Source organism: Eptatretus burgeri, chromosome 5 (assembly GCF_056783735.1).
Source record: "Eptatretus burgeri isolate ZD-2024b chromosome 5, Ebu_testis_v1, whole genome shotgun sequence".
Taxonomy (NCBI): Eukaryota; Metazoa; Chordata; class Myxini; order Myxiniformes; family Myxinidae; genus Eptatretus; species Eptatretus burgeri.
The window spans coordinates 45,706,874-45,726,820 of NC_140965.1; the positions used below are offsets into that span (position 1 = coordinate 45,706,874).

Here is a 19,947-nt window from a genome sequence, read left to right on the forward strand (position 1 = left end):
ATATAAATGACCGCGTTCGTCAGTCAAGAGAAGAGTTGTCGGTGGAGCTGGGAAGAAGTGGTAAGTTGTGAGTTGTGAGTTGAGAGTGAAGAGTTCAAGAGTTGGGAGTTCGCGGAGCCAGTGAAGAGTTGGGACGAGTCAAGAGAGGAGACGGAGAGGGCGATTGGACGGAGCTGTGGAGAGGTGGCGGCGGCGAAGGCGGTCGAGGGGGTGCTCGCGTCGGATTCGGGGAGCTGCGGAGGGAGAGGCCGGCGGCGCGACCGAGGTTGTGGTGGAGACGCTCGTCGCGGGACCCGAGACAGGGTGATATCCTCCTTCCCCCGAGCATCAACAACCCCCTCCTGTTTCCCCCCGCGCTGAGATAGTGCGACAAGGGGGCCCCTTTCCCACCCCCTACCAGACACTGTCCGCGAGGCCCGCGGAGTTGGGGCGCCACCGCCACTTTGCGTCTCATCATCAGACGGGTAGGCCCGACGCGGTCTCGGCCCCAGGCCCGCCTCATCCTTGAGGGTGGTCCTTTTCTTTTGCTTTGGGTATATGTGTTGTCGGCGCCGTCTGTGAAGTAAAACTGTATAAGTGTTGCCGTGTGCTCGGTAGTCGGATAGCTCTGCATTGTGTTTCTCTTTTATATTTGCTTTTTGTGTCATATTGTGTTTCTTCTTCTTTTACATTTGCTTTTGGTGTGATTGTATATGTGTGCTATCCGTGTGCCATCGCGAAATAAATGTGAATTATGTTGAACTGTTTTCCCGTTTCGCTTCGTCTTTTCCTTTATTGAATCTCCATCTTACTTCACGTAAAGGGTTGGTAGTGGGCTGAATACGCCCGATAATTAATCGAACCGTCGAGGCCGACGATAACACCGCTCGGTTATCCCGATAGTACGGAACGGGTCGCTTAAAGTGGCCCGTGTCCGAAGTCGACCTGCGGCGAGGTGCGATCGCCCGGTCTACCCTCCGTGTGGGTACTTAGGTAGGTCGAATTTGGCGAGCAACCCTATCCCACGCGGGGGGCCGATTGGCACGATCGTGGTGAGGCCGAAAGGTCCACCCGTGACTGGTTCCCGGCGTTAGTCCGAGAGGGTCACAACTGGATTGTCCGTCCGGTGGGCGACGTGCCGCGATTCGAGTTACGTGGCCGTTCGCACGCCGGCGGGCGCGAATCCGCAACACTGGTGTCAGGAGTGGGATATAAACTCATCGCCCTCCTCGCGGCACTGGTATCGGAGAACGGGAAAACGGGCTCTCCTGTCTCCAGCTAAATTCACGGGAATCGGTCCAGGGGTGAGAGAAGCGACCCCCGATTCCCTCCAAATTACGAGAGATTCAAATTAACCCTTTACGAGAAATAAGATGGTGTCTCAAGGCGAGTGGGAGCCGGGGGTATTAGAAATGGATGTAGAATGTGTAGAATCCATGGTCCAGGATGAAATCCCCGTGCAGGAAATGTTGGTTGTGCAGGAACACGGACTCGCCCAACTGAACCCAGAGCCCGAAATAGGTGCGGCGGCGGCCGCGGTGTATGACACCTCCCCTCCCCCTCTCCACCAAAACCCCCCGATCCTTGCCGAAACGGCTCAGCTGAGTGCATCCGACATAGCCCAGCTATGCGCCATGCTGGCGGCAATGATCGAAAAGATGGATGCGAATACACAAAAGATGGATGCGAATACACAAAAGATGGATGAAATAAAAAGAATGAACGAAAAAATGGATGCGAATACACAACAAATGAACGAAAAGATGGATGCGAATACACAGCAAATGAACGGAATGGAAACAAACATGAAGGAAGAAACTAAAAAGCTGCGGGGTGAGACGCAGAACATGGGCCGAAGCCTGCAGGCGGGCATGAAGGCAGTGACCAGGGAGCTTAAAATGGCGACTCCACGTGTGGGGGCGAACGAGCTGGGAGGGGGTGCAACGGCTGACAGGCCCGCGGTGGAGGCGGGTGAAAAAATAATTCGGGGGACGTGTTGGGCGAGGGTCGTGACGGTGACCGAAAGGGAGAAATTAAATGGGGAGACCAAAACGTGTGAGACGAGACACGAGGAGACGACAGAAAGAATAAAATGTATAGAGACACGGGAGGTAAAGGGTGAAGAGGTGACTGAGTTGGCAGAGACACGGGAGATGGGAACGATAGAGGAAAGACTGCATGATAATGACGGGTTTAGAGACGCACACACACACACACACACGGAGGTAGTGGAGGACGATGAGGGTGAGCTCGCGGAGCGTGTAGGGACCCAGTGCGAGCAGCGGGATAGCCTCCTCCAGGAACGAGGGGAGGGAGTATGCCCCCTTGAGGCGAGTCACGACCAGGTGGGTTCGGTCGTGCTTTGCGAGGTTGAGGGGACGGGTGCTGTGGACGGGTGCACGGAGAGCTTGGGGGGTATAGAGGCCCCGGAGACCCTTGTGGGGACACGAATCCCCAGTGTGGTTGTCCCTGTGTGTGTGGTGCAAGGTGTGAGTGCGTCCCCGTGTGTGGAAGCGACCCCGTGTGTGAGTGGTGTGGTGGCGATTGTGCCGGAGTACGTGCTTCCCAGCACGCCGTGTGTAAAAGGGGCACCGCAAGTGGAAGAGGCCGTGTGTGTGGATGAAACGGCCAGTATGGATGAAACACCGCGGTTGAGTGCCCCCACGTGTGTGAGTGAGGCACGGTGTATGAGTATGGCACGAGTGAGTGGAAGGCCGCGAGTGAGGGGAGCCACGTGTGCGAGGGAGATGGCATGCGTGAGTGAACGGCCGAGTGCAAGGGAGACCGTGTGTGTGAGAGAGCGGTATGTAAGGGAGATGTCGGTGGGCATGTGTGAACATGCAGCCGCGTCTCCCGGTGTGAGTTTAATGGTGAGGTGTGTTAGCGTCGTAACACGCGGGAGTGCGTGTGTCGAATGGCGACGACGGCGACATGTGAGGAAAGAAAGCCGAGTAGCGGCTGTAGTTGTTTCGGGGACCGTGCCGGGTTCGCCCAGCCGCGAGCACGAGGTCCGTGCTGTGCAACGCACGAGGCCCCCACGTGCTCGCTTGCGAGAGTGAAGTCCCGGTCCGGAAACGCACGCGGTGGATTTGCCGATCCCGCGGACGGACAAAGTTTAGGCAGGATTATGGATTTGGACCGGACGGGTTCTCCACGCGATCGTGTGTGTTAAGCTCCAACGGGCAAAGCACATGTGTTCGCGTGGGGAACCCCTCGAGACGTGGGGCTTGTGTTTTTTTATGCGCACGGTGACGTCATGGCTGCACGTGGGGTTGGAATCCGGCAGGAGGGGTATCCCTGCCGGATGGTACCGTCCAAGGAGGGACGAGGAACACGTGCAGCTGCATGACGTCACGGGCAGGTGCAAAGTGCACGAGCTGTGAGTTACCGCGCTGGTGCTGCGCAATTAGAAAAAAAAAAAAAAAGAAACAGCAAGCCTCGCTTTCGGGTGCACGGGATTCCTGGGCAAGGGGTGGAAGACCCCCTTGGCCAGGGCACAGGATGGAAACTAGTTAGGGGGAAGGGTTAGCTTAGTGAGACCGACTTCATGGGGCAGGGGTAAGTCCTCATGGAGTCCGTGGAATGGATTAGTTAGAGGGATTGTTGCGAGATTTAAGTTGGGAAAGTTATTTTTTTTGATTTTGAGGACAGTGACAGACTTTGGATGTGTAGAGGGGACGTAGTTTAGCGACGTAGTGTTAAATGGAACGTGCTACTAGTTTAAGGGACGACGTGGGAGCACGAGTTAGGCAGGGGAGGTAGTTAGAAGGATGGCAGAGTTCAGCGTGAGTGTGTTGAAGAGTTGGTGAGTGAAGTGGAAGCATGTGCTTGGTGAGTGAGTGAGGCCAGCGGGTCTGTGTGAGTGGAGCGAATGGGGAATGCAAGGTGCGATGAGTGATTGGGGGGAGGAGTGACTCCCGCCCAAGGGACCCCCGGGGTCAGTGTAGAGTGAGTTAGGGGGTTAGTCAAATTAACAAATATGGAAGTCGTTTTGTTGTTGGTGGGAGTGTAGGCTCGAAACCCATTTGGAGGGGTGCAGGAGCCCTGTTGACGGGCTGGGAGCGTGGCTGCGAAAGGTGAGTATCGCTGAGTGGGTACCCCGGGCACCAGGCTAGTCGGCCGTGGTAGGCCAAGGGCCCATGGGGGGCCGGGATAGCGTAGTGGGCACGGGTGCGCCTGCTTGGTGCGGGGGCCCGGGGCGCCATTAGCCGCGTGGGCAGTGTTGTGGGCACGGGTGACCCTCGGAAAGGGGCCTGGGAAGCCAGCCTGCCACGTGTGCGTTTCAGGGGAGGTGCCATGGGGGGCATTCCCCGGTCTTTAGGGAGCTGGTAGGCTCGGAGGCAGTGTAGTGCCCGGGGGTGCCATAGCTGGGGATTCGGCAGAGGGTCGTGCCTGCCAAAGGGGGCCACGTGTCCCAGCCATGAGACCGTGTGAGGGCACGGAGAGAAAATTGGGGGTAGAGGCCCGAAATTGTGAGGACACCAACACAGGCGACGGGAATCTGGGTTGTTAGAACCAATAGTTTAAGCGAGAGGCGCTTGTTGAAGCCCCGGGGTAGTTTAACAGTTAAATGGTTAGGGTAGATTAGGAGATGTACCCCTCCGCACCATCCATCCCCTCGCTCTCGTTGTGGGCCGCTGGACCCACTTTGGTTATAGATCGCCGAACTCTGGGGAGGCCATTCTGAGGCTTGAGTTGGGCCTCGACACAGGACGTTAGCTCTCCCTTACTCCCCTCCGGGAAGGGAACGTAGGGGTTGGGAGTAGGCTAGGTGACAGGATAGGTTAGCCGAACAAGGACAGTACAGGGGGTTAGGGGACGATTTATAGTGGGGAAGTAAAAATAAAAAAATAAGTTGGGCCTAAATTGGGGTTTGGACAAATTAAGGGAGTGGGTATGGACAGTGACAGGCAAAGGCGATAGGTTGGGAGGGAGACCGTAGGGTAGGTCCGAGCCCGCCTTCCGAGTGGCCAGCACCACCGCACTCCCTCCACCAACCTCCACTGAACGGCAAAGGCTGGCCAGCTTCATCTGCTGGCTGCGTTGCTGCAAGGCAAAGGCCGGCCCACTTCATCGGCAGCTGTTGTTTTGCTGCAAGGCCTGTGCCGGCTAGATCGTCTGCAGCTGCTGTGCTGCAAGGCCTGCGCCGGCCGGATCGTCTGCAGCTGTTTCTGCAAGGCCTGTGCCGGCCAGTTCGTCTGCCGGCTGTGTTTGCCTGCAGCGGCCTTCTTCTGCGGGCTGTGTTTGCCTGCTGCCTTTGCCATGCCATGCCCACTGCCCACGTTCACCAGCCCCGTTCAATTTTGCTTTGCCCCCCCCCCCCTGTTCATTTCCATGCGCGCCAGGATCAAGGCAACAGTTTGCAAGCTGCGAGAACTGCCCTGTTGGCAGCTACAACACGGGCCTGCAGTGGCGGCCCGTGCACCGTGTTTGCGTGCATCCATTCATTGTGTTCATTGCGTGTGCCACTTGAGCTGGCACGGAGACTGCGTTTGTGCAGCCCATGCACCGTTGTGGTTCACTGCGTTCAGTTCAAAAGGGAAGGCCTTGGACTGCGTGTGAGCAGCCGGCCACGTTCCCTGTCACCTGCATTGTTTGAGCCAGAGACTGCATGCGAGCAGCCTGGCTCCCTGCTAACTGCTTTCTTTTTGCAGAGTTCATTGATCCTGGGCCATGGTTTAGTGTAAAATTTGTAAGTTAAGGTTAAGATGTACTGTACATATGAGTGCGCCCCCGGCATGTCTGTCCTAGCGCCGGCAATTTTATTTAAGTCGTCCGTGTGAGTGGGTTTGTTTAGGTAGTTACTCAGCCCTCAGGTTATTTATTTTGGGGACACGAATACCATGAATGTCGCACTCAGGGATCCATAGGTAAAATGTACTAGGGGAAAACTACACATGATGGCACACGAGAATTTGACGACTCGGGACGAGTCTGTAAAAAGGGGAGGGGGTAGTGTTGTGGTTGACGGAATTCGCAAACCACCATTCAGGTCCCTTAAGTGAGATATCTCTGTAAGTATATGTGTAGTTAGGCCCAAACCCGTTGTTTAGAGGGAATAAATGTCATTCACTCGGGCTGCGACCCTTCAGGATAGCCGTTTTTCTTTTACTATCTTTATTTTGGACCAGCCGCCATTACTACCACCACCAACCACAACGCCGCTTCACAACAACAGCCACGACCTTTACCATCACAACTCGCCACCATCGCATCACCACCATTCTTGCGCCACTTGTGGGCACCGATACTGGACTCGTGCAGGGCGCGCACCGAGCAGCGTGTTCAGAAACATCACAGACTTTCCGAAGAAAACGGATCAAAAACGACTCACGCCCACTTCTGTTCCGTCCTATCGGTGAGCGTGGGGCGATTTGGCCCCGCCTCCAGGTACGTTGGAGTGTGGTCGCTATATGCAAATTCATGGATCAAAAAGCATTCACGCCCACTTTTCCTCGGTCCAATGGGGAGCCAGTTAGAGGTGAAGGGTCGGAGGTAAAGGGTCAAAGGTGAAGGAGCGAGGCCACGGGGGATATAAACGACCGCGTTCGTCAGTCAAGAGAAGAGTTGTCGGTGGAGCTGGGAAGAAGTGGTAAGTTGTGAGTTGTGAGTTGAGAGTGAAGAGTTCAAGAGTTGGGAGTTCGCGGAGCCAGTGAAGAGTTGGGACGAGTCAAGAGAGGAGACGGAGAGGGCGATTGGACGGAGCTGTGGAGAGGTGGCGGCGGCGAAGGCGGTCGAGGGGGTGCTCGCGTCGGATTCGGGGAGCTGCGGAGGGAGAGGCCGGCGGCGCGACCGAGGTCGTGGTGGAGACGCTCGTCGCGGGACCCGAGACAGGGTGATATCCTCCTTCCCCCGAGCATCAACAACCCCCTCCTGTTTCCCCCCGCGCTGAGATAGTGCGACAAGGGGGCCCCTTTCCCACCCCCTACCAGACACTGTCCGCGAGGCCCGCGGAGTTGGGGCGCCACCGCCACTTTGCGTCTCATCATCAGACGGGTAGGCCCGACGCGGTCTCGGCCCCAGGCCCGCCTCATCCTTGAGGGTGGTCCTTTTCTTTTGCTTTGGGTATATGTGTTGTCAGCGCCGTCTGTGAAGTAAAACTGTATAAGTGTTGCCGTGTGCTCGGTAGTCGGATAGCTCTGCATTGTGCTTCTCTTTTATATTTGCTTTTTGTGTAATATTGTGTTTCTTCTTTTACATTTGCTTTTGGTGTGATTGTATATGTGTGCTATCCGTGTGCCATCGCGAAATAAATGTGAATTATGTTGAACTGTTTTCCCGTTTCGCTTCGTCTTTTCCTTTATTGAATCTCCATCTTACTTCACGTAAAGGGTTGGTAGTGGGCTGAATACACCCGATAATTAATCGAACCGTCGAGGCCGACGATAACACCGCTCGGTTATCCCGATAGTACGGAACGGGTCGCTTAAAGTGGCCCGTGTCTCGAAACAGCACTCATGTCCTGCCATGACTGATAGTGCATGGAGAAGGACGAACTCTCTTCGGTCGAGATTGGTTACGAATTAATTGGAGTGACGTAAACAGTCTCCAACTCTGATGCTGGATATGATACCTTGCTCAACAAGTACCCTAACCTGTTCAGCAATGGTGTTTGCACCTTTGCAGGGCCCAAAGTGAGAATTCATGTTTCTGCAGATGGTCAGCCATTGTTCCATAAGGCTAGACCTGTGCCCCACCTGATGAGATCGATGATCAAATGTGAGCTTGACTGCCTGCAGAGTGAGGGCATCATCTCACCTGTTGAGTACTCCGACTGGGCAGCACCTATCGTTCCAATACTCAAAGCAGATGGAACAGTGCACATTTGTGGAGACTACAAAACGACAATCAACTGCTATTCAAAGCTGGATGGCTACCCTTTACCCAAAGCAGATGACCTGTTAACCACTCTCATAGGTGGCCAGACATTCACTAAGCTTGAATTGACCAATGCCTATGCTCGAATGGAACTGGATGATGATTCCAGGCCCTATACATGCATCAACACTCACCGAGGACTCTACTTGTACAACAGATGCCCATTTGGCATGCGCTCTGTTGCACCAATCTTCCAATGCAAGATGGAAACATGATTGAAAACTGTACCAAAGACAGTGGTATTCCAGGAAGACATACTAGTGACTGGTAACTGACAACATGAACACCTCGAGAATCTAAACAAAGTCCTCAATCGGCTGTCACAAGCTGGGTTATGCCTAAGGCACGAGAAGTGTACCTTTATGGCACGTGAAGTTGAATACCTCAGTCATCAAATCTCCTGTCAAGGCATTTTGCCCTCTCCGAACAAAGTTGAAGCAATTGCGCATGCACCAATGCCACAAAACATTTCAGAACTTCTTGCATTCCTGGGTATGTTGACCCTTGCCTGCTATGACTATTCATTGGTTTACCATCAATTGGGCAAGGAAATGTACTGTGCTGACATGCTCAGTTGCTCGCCGCTTCCCATAACCACCCTAGAGAACATCCACAATCTGGCGATATCATTCATCTCATGGCTAACGTCATACACAATGAGGTACCCGTAACCGCGAAGCAGATTGCTTGTGCTACCACTGACAATCCAGATTTGTCACAAATTAAACGCTGTGTTATGTCGGGTAATTGGGCATCACTACCGGAAGGGGTAAAACTGTACCTCATTCGGAAGGATGGGCTCTCTCTTGATGCAGACTGCCTGCTTTGGGTTAGCAGATTGATAATTCCACCTAAACTCTTCAAGAAAATTATCAGTGAACTCCACAATGCTCATCCAGGCATCGTCATCATGAAGGCTATTTCCCGAGCACATGTTTGGTGGCCTGGTTTTGACAGTGACATCGAGTCCAGTGCACACCATTGTTACACTAGTCAAGCCCATACCAAGACACTGCCACAGTCTCCATTGGCCATGTGATCATGGCCATCAAAACCATGGTCCAGACTACACATCGACCATGCTGATCCATTTCAAGGGAAGCTTTTCCTTGTTGTAGTTGATGCACACTCAAATGGATTGAAGCTCTTGTGGTGCAATCCTCATCCTCTGCTTTAACAATTGAAGCTCTGCGTACCATGTTCATAAAACATGGTATTCCAAACTCCATCGCATAAGATAATGTATCGTCATTTATGAGTTCAGAGTTTCAGAATTTTTGTAAAATGAATGGCATTAAGCACTACACATCTGCCCCCTACAAACCTGCCAGTAATGGTCAAGCTCAACGTGCTGTTAAAAATCATCAAGAATGGTACAAGCCGTGTCAAGGAAGGCTCCATTCAATCTCGTCTAGCTCGTTTGTTGCTCAACTACCGCACCAGACCACATCAAATCACCAGTCGCTCTCCTGCCAAGCTTCCGATGGGTCGTGAATTAACAACACGGTTATCATTCGTGCACCCGGACATAACGGTCGAGGTCGAGAATAACAAGCATCAACAGAAACGTAATCACGACCAAACGTCTGCATACTGCAACTTCCAGATCAATGATCCTGTATAAGTGTTGAACTCCGGATGTCGAACCAAGTGGTTATCTGGCATCATTATCGACAACATTGGTGAAATGATGTTTCTTGTGAAGTTGTGAGATGGTAGATGCATATGTAAACATGTTGACCAACTCAGGTTATGTCATGCGGTTATGTCACCAACTCAGCCAAACATTGAACCGGCTCAAGTGCCTTTGTCACCCACTCCTGTATTAACACCACCCACGTTTGAACCTGAGGCGTTTCCTCATGAAAGCTTTTCACCCATCAATGTACCTGAACTCCTTCCCCACCTTGTACACCACATTGTATTGAGAAGCCCAGAGCAGTTGCAAGCAAGGGCAGCCCTCCATGAGCCCTTAGAAGATCAGCTCGTGTCTGTAAGCCTCCTGAGCATCTTGATTTATAAAAATAAAAATTAAAAAAAGGGGAGGAGGGAGAGATGAGATGTATCAGTAGTTTATGATAATGCATGCATACATGGGTGCACCAGAGCGTGGTGAAGCAGAGTCATGTGACCCGCACATGTTCTGATGCTGTGCTGTGTTGTGCCCGTGTCCGAATTAAACCTATTATTCCCACTTGAGAGCCTTCGTCCCTGTCTATTGAGTACATTACACGCTTGTGTCCTCCTCTAGTCCTCATTCTACCATATATCCCTTAATTATCTTAAAAGTCTCTCTATTTTGTCATTTCACCCTGCTGTTGTGTGTTTCACAATCTTCTGTTATGTTGCATGCTGATTGGTTCTGTGTTCCAGCAGCACCACAACCCTCGATTCCGTATAAAAGAAAATGCGCACAAAACGACGAATGTAGTTTTTCCAAAGAAAACGTTCTGCATCAAAACTGGCAGTCAATACGAAAATGATTGTAATTAAAAACCTCATTTGTATTTTGCTTGTTAGGTGGAGCAAACAACGTGCAGAGGCATAATTTTCTTTGACCTCAATATGATGCTAAATGGCTTGGCGTTTGCGTTATAAACAACCATTTGATGAGCCTTCCCCGGTGTTATGGCAGACATTGGAAAACATCTGCTCGAAGGAGCTGTGAAGTCTGCAGGAGACGGCCTCGGTAAGTGCTTTATATTACAAACTGTTTGTGCATGCGAGCACAAGTAATATGATGAAGGCCATGCAAAATCATCTTTGAATTATACATGTTCCGTTCACAAAGTTTATGGAATAGTCCAAGACTTTCCAGCTTGATATATAGCACTATATATGTATAGAATATATATATATATATATATATATATATATATATATATATATATATATATATATATATATATATATATATCAGTTTATTTCAAAAAGACTTTACAGTCAATTTACAAGTAGTGCAAGAGTAAAACAACAAAAAAAATTAAAAACACCTCACACATTAAACTCGCGTTTTTGAACCTTTTTACCCTTGTGGAACCCTTGAAATAGTTTTCATGTCTCAGGGAACCCCTGCATAAAAATTATTATATACCATTATTAATATCAAGCTCTTTTATATTTTTATCGTAGATCACGTGGTAAATATAATATTTTTTTTTTTTCGGAAACCTTGTTTAAGGAAAAAATGACCCCCTTTTTGTCAAATTAATTGGCAATGAAAAAAAATATATACTGCTCATTCATGAGACCTCACACCGAGGTTTTAATTCAATAAAAAAAATTCTTTTTAAATCAATAAAAAAACACACCTCATGTAACTTGATAAACAAAACTTAAACAAATAAAGCTGAAGCAATAAAGGTAAACAGAAGAACTAACCTTGAGAGAGAGAGAGACTTCGCGCTAGGAAGCACAGAGAAGATAGATGGACACCGTGCATGCGTCCCGTACTTGAGTCAGTCACTCAATGATACACGAATCCGCCGCGTACAGGACGTCCACTAACCAGTGAGGGCGGTTTCACACTGGCGCCATAGAGACATCGTTAAATACATTCCCTATGGTTGTTATAATTGTGAATAATATAAGAGGTTGAAGCCTCTATTATAATAACCAAGGAGTTTCCAACAATATGCCATACGTGTATAGTAAAATTACGAATATTAAATCCAACAAAAACTACTCAAAAATACATTAGTGTATTGATTAGTTTCTCGCGGAACCCCTAGCGACCTCTTGCGGAACCCTAGGGTTCCAGGGAACCCCGGTTGAGAAACACTGCATTAAACACTGGATAAATGGGATAAAATATAATGTAAAACCAAGAAAATATCACAGACAAGTAGCGGTACATTCAAAGTACACAATCCCCGTGCCAAACAAATAAACAAGAAAATGAAATTGCTTGTTGAGCAAGGAATTGCCGGAATAACTGTCATATCTCCGTGATATCTGAAAAAACAAAAACCTGGAAATCAATTTGGTTCTTACAAGTCAATAGTGCTGCTGTTTAATGAGTTATAACACTTAGTTTGGTCATGATCATAACTTGGAACTCAATCGGACTTGAAATGGAGTTTTTATCGCAATTTGAAAGTTTTGACCCGACCCCCCCTGACATTCGACTCCCGACCGCGAAGAAGGGTGTTGATGTGACACCCCAATGAGACATATGGTTGGATGCAGTATTGGAAGATGCACATTTTGGATTTGGTTTGAAGTCGATAGGACCATTTTAGTGAACGTTATTGCGAAAATAAGAATTTCGGCTTTTTGGTGACCTTCACCTTGACCTTTGACCTAGATTCACCAAAAACGACAAGTGTCTAAGTTGGACCATGGCCGACGTCTGTATCCAGTTTGGTCATGATCGCTGAAACGGTGTGGCTGCGAGAGGGTAAACAAACACACAAAGAAACAGACAGACAGACACAGAATGACACACACAACCGACCAACATAATTGCTGAAATCCGAAGGATTCCGGCAATTAATAAATCCTCCAGCATGCGACATTGCCGGGGGCCTTCGGTGCCCCGGCAATGCCACCGTGCAGCACGTGGAGAAGGAATTGGGAGGGAGCGGTGTACTTCTGAGGTGAATGTGTACAAATGATACTTAGTTTCTGTATACAAATGTACTTCTGAGCTAAATGTGTACAAATTATACTCGCCAAGCAGCATATGGAGACGGATTTGGAGTGAATGGTGTGTAATAATTGCTTGATTCAGTAATTAATGGCGTATTTAAAATATAAATAATAGTCGTTAAAGAATTGATTTCTCAATCATTTGCCTAATAGCATACCCAAACCACCACTGTTTCATCCGAATCTGTTACTCTTTCAAAATTAAGTAATTCATCCAAAAATGAATCAGTAATCTATTAATTGATTAATCAATAAATCAAAATACCATTTATAGCCAAATTACTTGTTCACTGTCGTGTCCAAAAATCAGTTTCCAAGCTCAAAAAGTGCCTGAGACATTTCTCAGATGAGAAAGAAAATAAAGAATTAATAAATCGATAATAATTAAGTAATTAATAAATTAATTGATTAATCAAAAAACAAAAATTTTTTTTGCCAAAATACATCTTCACTTTTGTCCCCAAATTTCAGCTTCCTCACTCAAAGGATGGCTGAGATATCACACAGACAAGCAAACAAACAAGAAAAACAAACAAATGAAATTGCTCGTTGAGCAAGGAATTGCTGGAATAACTTTGTCATATTTCCATGATCTCTGAAAAAACAAAAACCTGGAGTTTGATATTTCAAGGTCACCAGATTTGACTTGACCTTGTGACGTCAAATAGTGACAACCTATGCATGCGTGAGATCAAACCTCCCTGGAATGAAACCAACAACAACGAATTTACAACACTTTCAATATTTCCCCATTATGAACATAAGGCATGTTTTTTTATATCCAATTTTTTTCTAAACTTTGAACAATCTTGATGGGCCTTGCCTAAAGAGGGTCCATACCAATTATGAAGTCATTCTGGCTGACGGTTTCTGAGGTGATTGAACAATTTGCTAAAAGTAATCTAAAAATCATAAATATTTAGCTTGTTACATCAATCAATTGAGAAATGATCAAAAATAATATTTATTTATTTATAAATAAGTATTATTATTGATCACAAAAATGAACATATAGAGTAGATCTATTTAGTGCAAGTTTTCGTGAATCTTATAGTCTACTGTATTCTGAAAATACAGATTTTATTCATAAATCCTATTAGATCTAATAATTTTATTATTACTTCAAAAAAAAAATCACATTATATTTGAGAAAAAGAATAAATAGATCAAATACAGCAGGAACTCTAGGAAGAAAGAAATATTTGAAAATAATTCAGACCAAGACCGACTTTTAGTATTCGTCTAACTAAAGCGGCTCGAACGAACTACTCGGTTTGCTGTTGACTTCGTTGATGGTGCGATTCTCAAATTTGTGTTGAACAAACTTATTCAAGGCTGAACCAAATTTCATCATTTTTGGCATATAATAGGACACTCATACCAAGATACCACATCCCAAATTGGAAGTCAATCGGGATCGAAATGACGTTTTTAATTGCAATTTGAAATTTTTGACCCGATCCCCCTATCATTCGACCCCCGACTGCAAAGAAGGGTGTTGGTGTGACACCCCAATGAGACATATGGTTGGATGCAGAATTGGATGATGCACTTTTTGGATTTGGTTTGAAGTCGCTACGACCATTTTAGCAGACGTTATTGCGAAAATAAGAACTTCGGTTTTTCGGTGACCTTGACCTTTGACCTACATTCACCAAAAACGACAAGTGTCTAAGTTGGACCATGCCTGACGTCCGTACCCAGTTTGGTCATGATCGCTGAAACGGTGTGGCTGCTACAGGGTAAACAAACACACAAACAGACAGACAGACAGACACAGAATGACACACACACAACCGACCAACATAATTGCTGAAATCCGAACGAACAAACGGAGTAAAAATTGAGGACTGTACTCCCTTCCTTGGGCGCCTGGCGATGGTGTCATGCATTGCCTGGATAGGGAATTTGGAAGGAGCGGTGTACAACAAGAATCATGTTCCAGACATGTCAGATTTCTACGCCCAAACAAATATGATGTGGTTCATTTACCTGACACGTCACCGACACACGCATTATCGGCCTATTAAAAATACAATCCATAGTTCTAAACAAATCTATACGAGTAAATGTCAATGTGTGTATGTCCCCTCCACAACTCCAAAACAATAAAACCAAGCAGCCTGAAACCTTGTATGCATATTAAGGGAACTCTAAGGGAGTGCTTGGTATTGGCTTAATGGCAGGCCTTGAATCCAAGGGTCCTGAGTTCAAATCCCGCTCAGCTGTTGAATTAATACCTGGTGGGGTTAACTCCGCCTGTCATCCTTTCGATGTTCACAAAATGAGTGCCAGCTTCCTGGTATCCTGTGTCGGAGTGGCAACCTGTCCAGGATTGTGCCCAATAGCAAAGGAGACTGCTTCGGCAGCACCAACGCTCTGCACAGATTATGGTCCCAATCTCCTCCTACTCTCCAAAGGGAGTGCAAGAGTGAAAATTGGGTGTTTGGGTTAATTAAAACACTCCTTTTGAAGATAATTAACAGCCTTATTTAATTATATCCTTCATCAAGGCATTGTCCTTGGTCAGCCCTCTGTCAGCAAGCTGCTGGGATCTTAAATTGCTATTTTGTTCAGTCTATCCTCATCAAACATGCTTGGCGAGTTCAAAACACGATCTACTTTCACAGGTTAATGAAAGTATATAATCGAAATACTATATCTGATAGATGAAATAATTGTCAAAATCTCAAAATTTTAACAGATTATTGATTTTTATATCTTCGTGGAGGATCTCCAAGTCTAACTCACATTGTTGTTCTTCATCTTCTTCTTGTGGACCTTTTTGTTTCACAGCCTACAGTTTTCATCGAAACTTCCTGAAACTTGGCATATATATGTAAAAATACCCTACGCAGACAGTAACCATCTCCGATTTTGAAAATTCGTCCTAGAAAAAAAGTTATGACGTCAAAATATCTCCGCTAATGGAAATCGCCTAAAAAATTATCTCGGAAACTAGGCAAGCTTTTTGAATTCTGTTTGTGGGAATCGAACAGGGCATTAGTAGAGATGAACTACCGCACATATGATACATCACTATGACGTCATATCAATTTTTATGACGTCATCATGAAGAGGACGAGGATCTTAGCTCATTTGAGCTTGTTTTTCACAACTAAATGTATTTATTAAATCAAAAGCATAAGGCTCAACTTTTTCTACTGTTAGGACTATTATATGCAGTGAAGAAAAGATGAAGAAATGTGCAAAAAGTGAAACTTCATTTGACACAACGCCGTGCTCTCTCACCTGCTTTTGTAATCCATGACAACAGAGTCGACAGGAGTCCTTTTTATTCAGAAATTACACCCGCAGTTTTCTTTTTCCCATTTTGTATGATTTGCTTTCATGACAAAATATTTATACGAATGCACGAATAGTTTCAACAATGTATTAATAGTCGGCATTGGCTGAAAACCAAGAGGTACGCAGACTGCACACACGAACATCAGACAAGGTGGGGTTTGTGCGTGTCTTCATGCAAGCAGGTTGGAGGAAAGCATATAGGTTTGGACATGTAGGCAGGCATGCAGGCATGTAGGCATGCAGGCATGTAGGCATGTAGGCAGGCATGTAAGCAGGCCCATACCAAGGCATGCAGGCATGCAAGCATGTAGGCATGTAAGCATGTAGGCATGTAAGCATGTAGGCAGGCATGTAGGGATGCAGGCAGATAGGTAGATAGCATGGGTTTTAATTTTTAAATGCTCCCGCAAGGTCTTACAGAGAACACGACGGTTAAAAATAAAAGGTCACTGTTTGGGCACATTTTATCGCCCCGGTACGCTGACGATCCCGCCCCCTCACGCTGATTTACCTCCCCTCATGCTTCCTTCCATTGCCCTTACGGTTACAAGGAAATTATGTGCAGGAGGAGGCCATTCGGCCCATCATGCCTGTAGCACACCAATACCAGATTTAATCAATCCGTCGATACTGTTGCGAATTCGCGCCCGTCGGCGTGTGAACGGCCACGTGACTCGAATCGCGGCAGGTCGCCCACCGGACGGACAATTCTGTCGTGACCCTCTCGGACTAACGCCGGGAGCAAGTCACGGGTGGGCCTTTCGGCCTCACCACGATCGTGCCAATCGGCCACCCACGTGGGATAGGGTTGTTCACCAAACTCGACCTACCTAAGTACCCACGTGGATGGTAGACCGGGCGATCGCACCTCGCCGCAGGTCGACTCCGGACACGGGCCGCTTAAGCGATCCGTTCCGTGCTATCGGGATAACCGAGCGGTGTTATCGTCGGCCTCGACGGTTCCGATTAATTATCGGGCGTATTAAGCCCACGACGAACCCGTTACGTGAAGCAAGATGGAGATTCAATTAAAGAAAACACGAAGCGAAACGGGAAAACAGTTCAACATAATGCACATTTATTCCGCGGCACACGGAGAGCACACATATACAGCCAAACAGAATGCACATATATCAATTTAAAACAACAACAACAACGCAGAGCTACGACCGACTACGCGAGCACACGGCAACACTTAACAGTTTTACTTCACCAGACCGGCGCCAACACACACACACGTTTACACCAAACCCCAAAAGAAAATGGAAGTGCGACTTCCCTGATCGCGTCAAGTCCTCCTTCGGTGACCGCAACTCCGAGCCCCTCCGGCGTGCTCCGCGAGCTCGTGCCGCGTGTCGCTCGTGTGGTCCGCTCGACTGTACGGACGGGGTTTCGGGGAACCGGACGGGGTTTGTTCGGTGCTGTTTTCCGCGCTCGCGCATGGGTCAAAGAAGCAAGGCAGGAACCACAAAGCTCGCGACTCGAGCCAGAAGATGACCATGAAGACCAACCCTCGACCAACCAACCCAACCACCCTCAAGGTCCGTCCTGTTCGCCTTTTGTAGCGCGGGGCTTCGCCCTTCGCTCCGCCCCGTTTTCGACCCCGCCTCCCTTCGAGCTTCTTGGAGAAGCCTCTCGAAGGGGGGCGTGACCTCTCGTTTTCCCTCCACCCCGCGCCGTGCGGGGGCGCCAGTCTTGGCTCAGAGCCAAGGAATTATTCCCCCCCAAAAAGAGGCCCCCACCCTTTCTCACCTTTGACCCCTGCATCGCCCCTCCTCCACACCGAGCGCAGAGAACCTCGACGGGAAAAAACAGGCGGGAAAACCCCCGAGCATAGCCGTTGGTTTTTGTTTGTTCCCAGAGATCGTAACCGCACAGGGCCTACTGAATGGCGAGTGGCAAAGATGTGGTAGCGTTGATGGTGGAGGTGGCATGGTTGTAGTGTGGTTGGCGCTGTGGTGGGGTTGGCGTGGTTGTTGAGATGCTGTTTGTTTGAAATAAAAGATCGAACAGTAAAAATGACTAACTCAAAGCGTCACAGCCCGGATGGATCACATAAATTCCCTCTATACAACGGGTTTGGGCTAACTACACATGTACTTACAGAGATAACTCACCTATGGGACCTGAATGGTGGTTTGCGAATTTCCACAACCGTAACAATACCTTTCCCTTGTGTGCAGCCTTTTGGCTGCTACACTGGTACTCATTTTGCCGACTTCGTAAAGATCACAGGCTGTGACAACCTCCTGGTGTTAATTAAGCAGCCAATGGGGCTTGAACTCAGGAGACTGGGATCCCAAGCCACTACCCTAACTGCAAAGCTAACACCAGGTAAAGCAGCGTGAGGGGAGGTAAAGCAGCATGAGGGGAGGTAAATCAGCATGAGGGGAGGTAAATCAGTGTGAGGAGGTAGATCAGTGTGAGGAGGAGGTAAATCAGTGTGAGGGGGAGGTAAAATCAGCATGAGGGGGAGGTAAAGCAGCGTGAGGAGGAGGTAAATCAGCGTGAGGGGAGGGGAGGAAGGCAACATGACCACCGACCCACCTGCCTGCGTTGAGAGTGAGAGGCCCAAAGACTCAGCCTCATCGTGGGAGATACCAATGATCCTAAATGCCTTGGTTTCCACAGTGTGAAGCCGAGGAAGGTGAGAGGCGAGCGTGCCAGCCCAGAGAGGAGAGCAGTACTGCATCAGGCTGCAGACCAAAGCTTTGTATGTGGTCAGGAGCTCAGGTGTGCCAAGGAAGGACTTTGCATGACGGAGGATGCCCAGTCGGCGGCTGGTTTTGTAGGCTAGCTTGTAAATGTGACTTTCCCAGGAAAAATCATGGCAGATAATGAGACCCAGAAGCCAGAATGAAAGGATTTCTTCAAGAGGATTGTTGAGAAAGTAGATGGGGGGGGGGGTTCCAGACTGTCCTTTCGGAAAGACATAGTGAGAGTGTGAGATTTGTCAGGGTTGAAAGACATGTTCGACGTGTTGGCCCAGCTTATGATTTTATCCAGATCTGCAGAGAGTGAAGAAGCTGCTGCTTGCCGGTCTGGGGATGACAGATGGTACAGCAGAGGGTGGATTCATCAGCAAAGAGATAAAGAGGATTTTCCAAAGTCAGAGAGATCATTGATGAAAACCAGAAAAAGAACAGGGCCCAGAACACTGCCTTGAGGAACACAAGCATGGATAGGAATAAGGGATGAGAGAAATCCATTAAGGGCCACACATTGGCTGCGACAAGAGAGGAAGTCTGTGAGCCATGAGTGGAGATGTCCTTAGATACCATAGCAAGAGAGTTTCGTGAGCAGGGCAGGTTGCCAGACCCTATTGAAAGCATGTGATATGTCGAGGGAGATGGTTCCGATTTCCTGTCTGGCATTGAGGACCTCCATCCATTGTTGGGAGAGCAGAAGCAGCATGTCCAGGGTAGAGTGACCTGGTCTGAATCAAAATTGATGATCAGAAATCAAGCCATTGGGAAAGAGGAAGGATTTAATGTCTGAAGCAATGATGGATTCCATAATCTTGCTGATGATTTGGAGAAGGCTGATTGCTCTGTAGTTGCAGGGATCTATTTTTATGCAAAGAGGTAATGTTTGCTGATTTCCAAGCAGATTGCAGATGACCTTGAACAAATAAGAGGATGAATAGAACATAGATAGGGTGAGCAAGAGCAGCAGAGCAGGTTTTTCAGACACGTGGGTTGATGCTGTCTGGAATAGTTGCAGAATCTGTGTTGAGCTTTGACAGCAAGCTCTCCACCTTGTCAGGAGAAAAGGACACAGAGTCCAGGAACAGCTGGGTGTGACTGGGTCAGGTGGGTACAGAAAGCGATGGGGTTGGGACAAGATTTATAAGCAAACATGGAGTTTCGGCATTCAGCCTTTTCACATGCAGTGTCAGCTGTGTTCCATTTCTTTTTTCGAGAGTGGAGAGCAGGATGCCAGACCGTATCGAAAGCACGCGATACGTCTTGGGAGATGGCTCTGTTTTCATATCTGGAATTGAGGATCTCCATCCATTGTTAGGAGCAGGTCATGTCGGGATAAAATGGTCCACCAAATTTTTTGATGACATCATCGGTCATGTGATTTGGCCGCCATTGTTTTTTGTTTTTTTAACCTTCAAAAATCTTC

General features: G+C 48.1%; 1 long non-coding RNA gene across 5 annotated transcripts in view; it reads left to right on the plus strand.

Annotated features, from left to right (window-relative positions):
* The window catches only part of LOC147026354 (uncharacterized), a 41,676-nt gene that overhangs the window by 13,871 nt on the left and 7,858 nt on the right, over nucleotides 1-19,947 (plus strand). For 2 of the 5 annotated variants that reach the window (XR_015058301.1, XR_015058302.1), the window contains exon 2: nucleotides 10,493-10,546. The exons of 1 other annotated variant lie outside the window; for it this stretch is intronic. This is a non-coding gene — a long non-coding RNA (uncharacterized LOC147026354). Of the gene's footprint in view, nucleotides 1-10,492; nucleotides 10,547-15,909; nucleotides 15,968-19,947 lie in introns of those variants that run through there. 2 more of the 5 variants (XR_015058305.1, XR_015058304.1) reach the window with 2 other exon arrangements.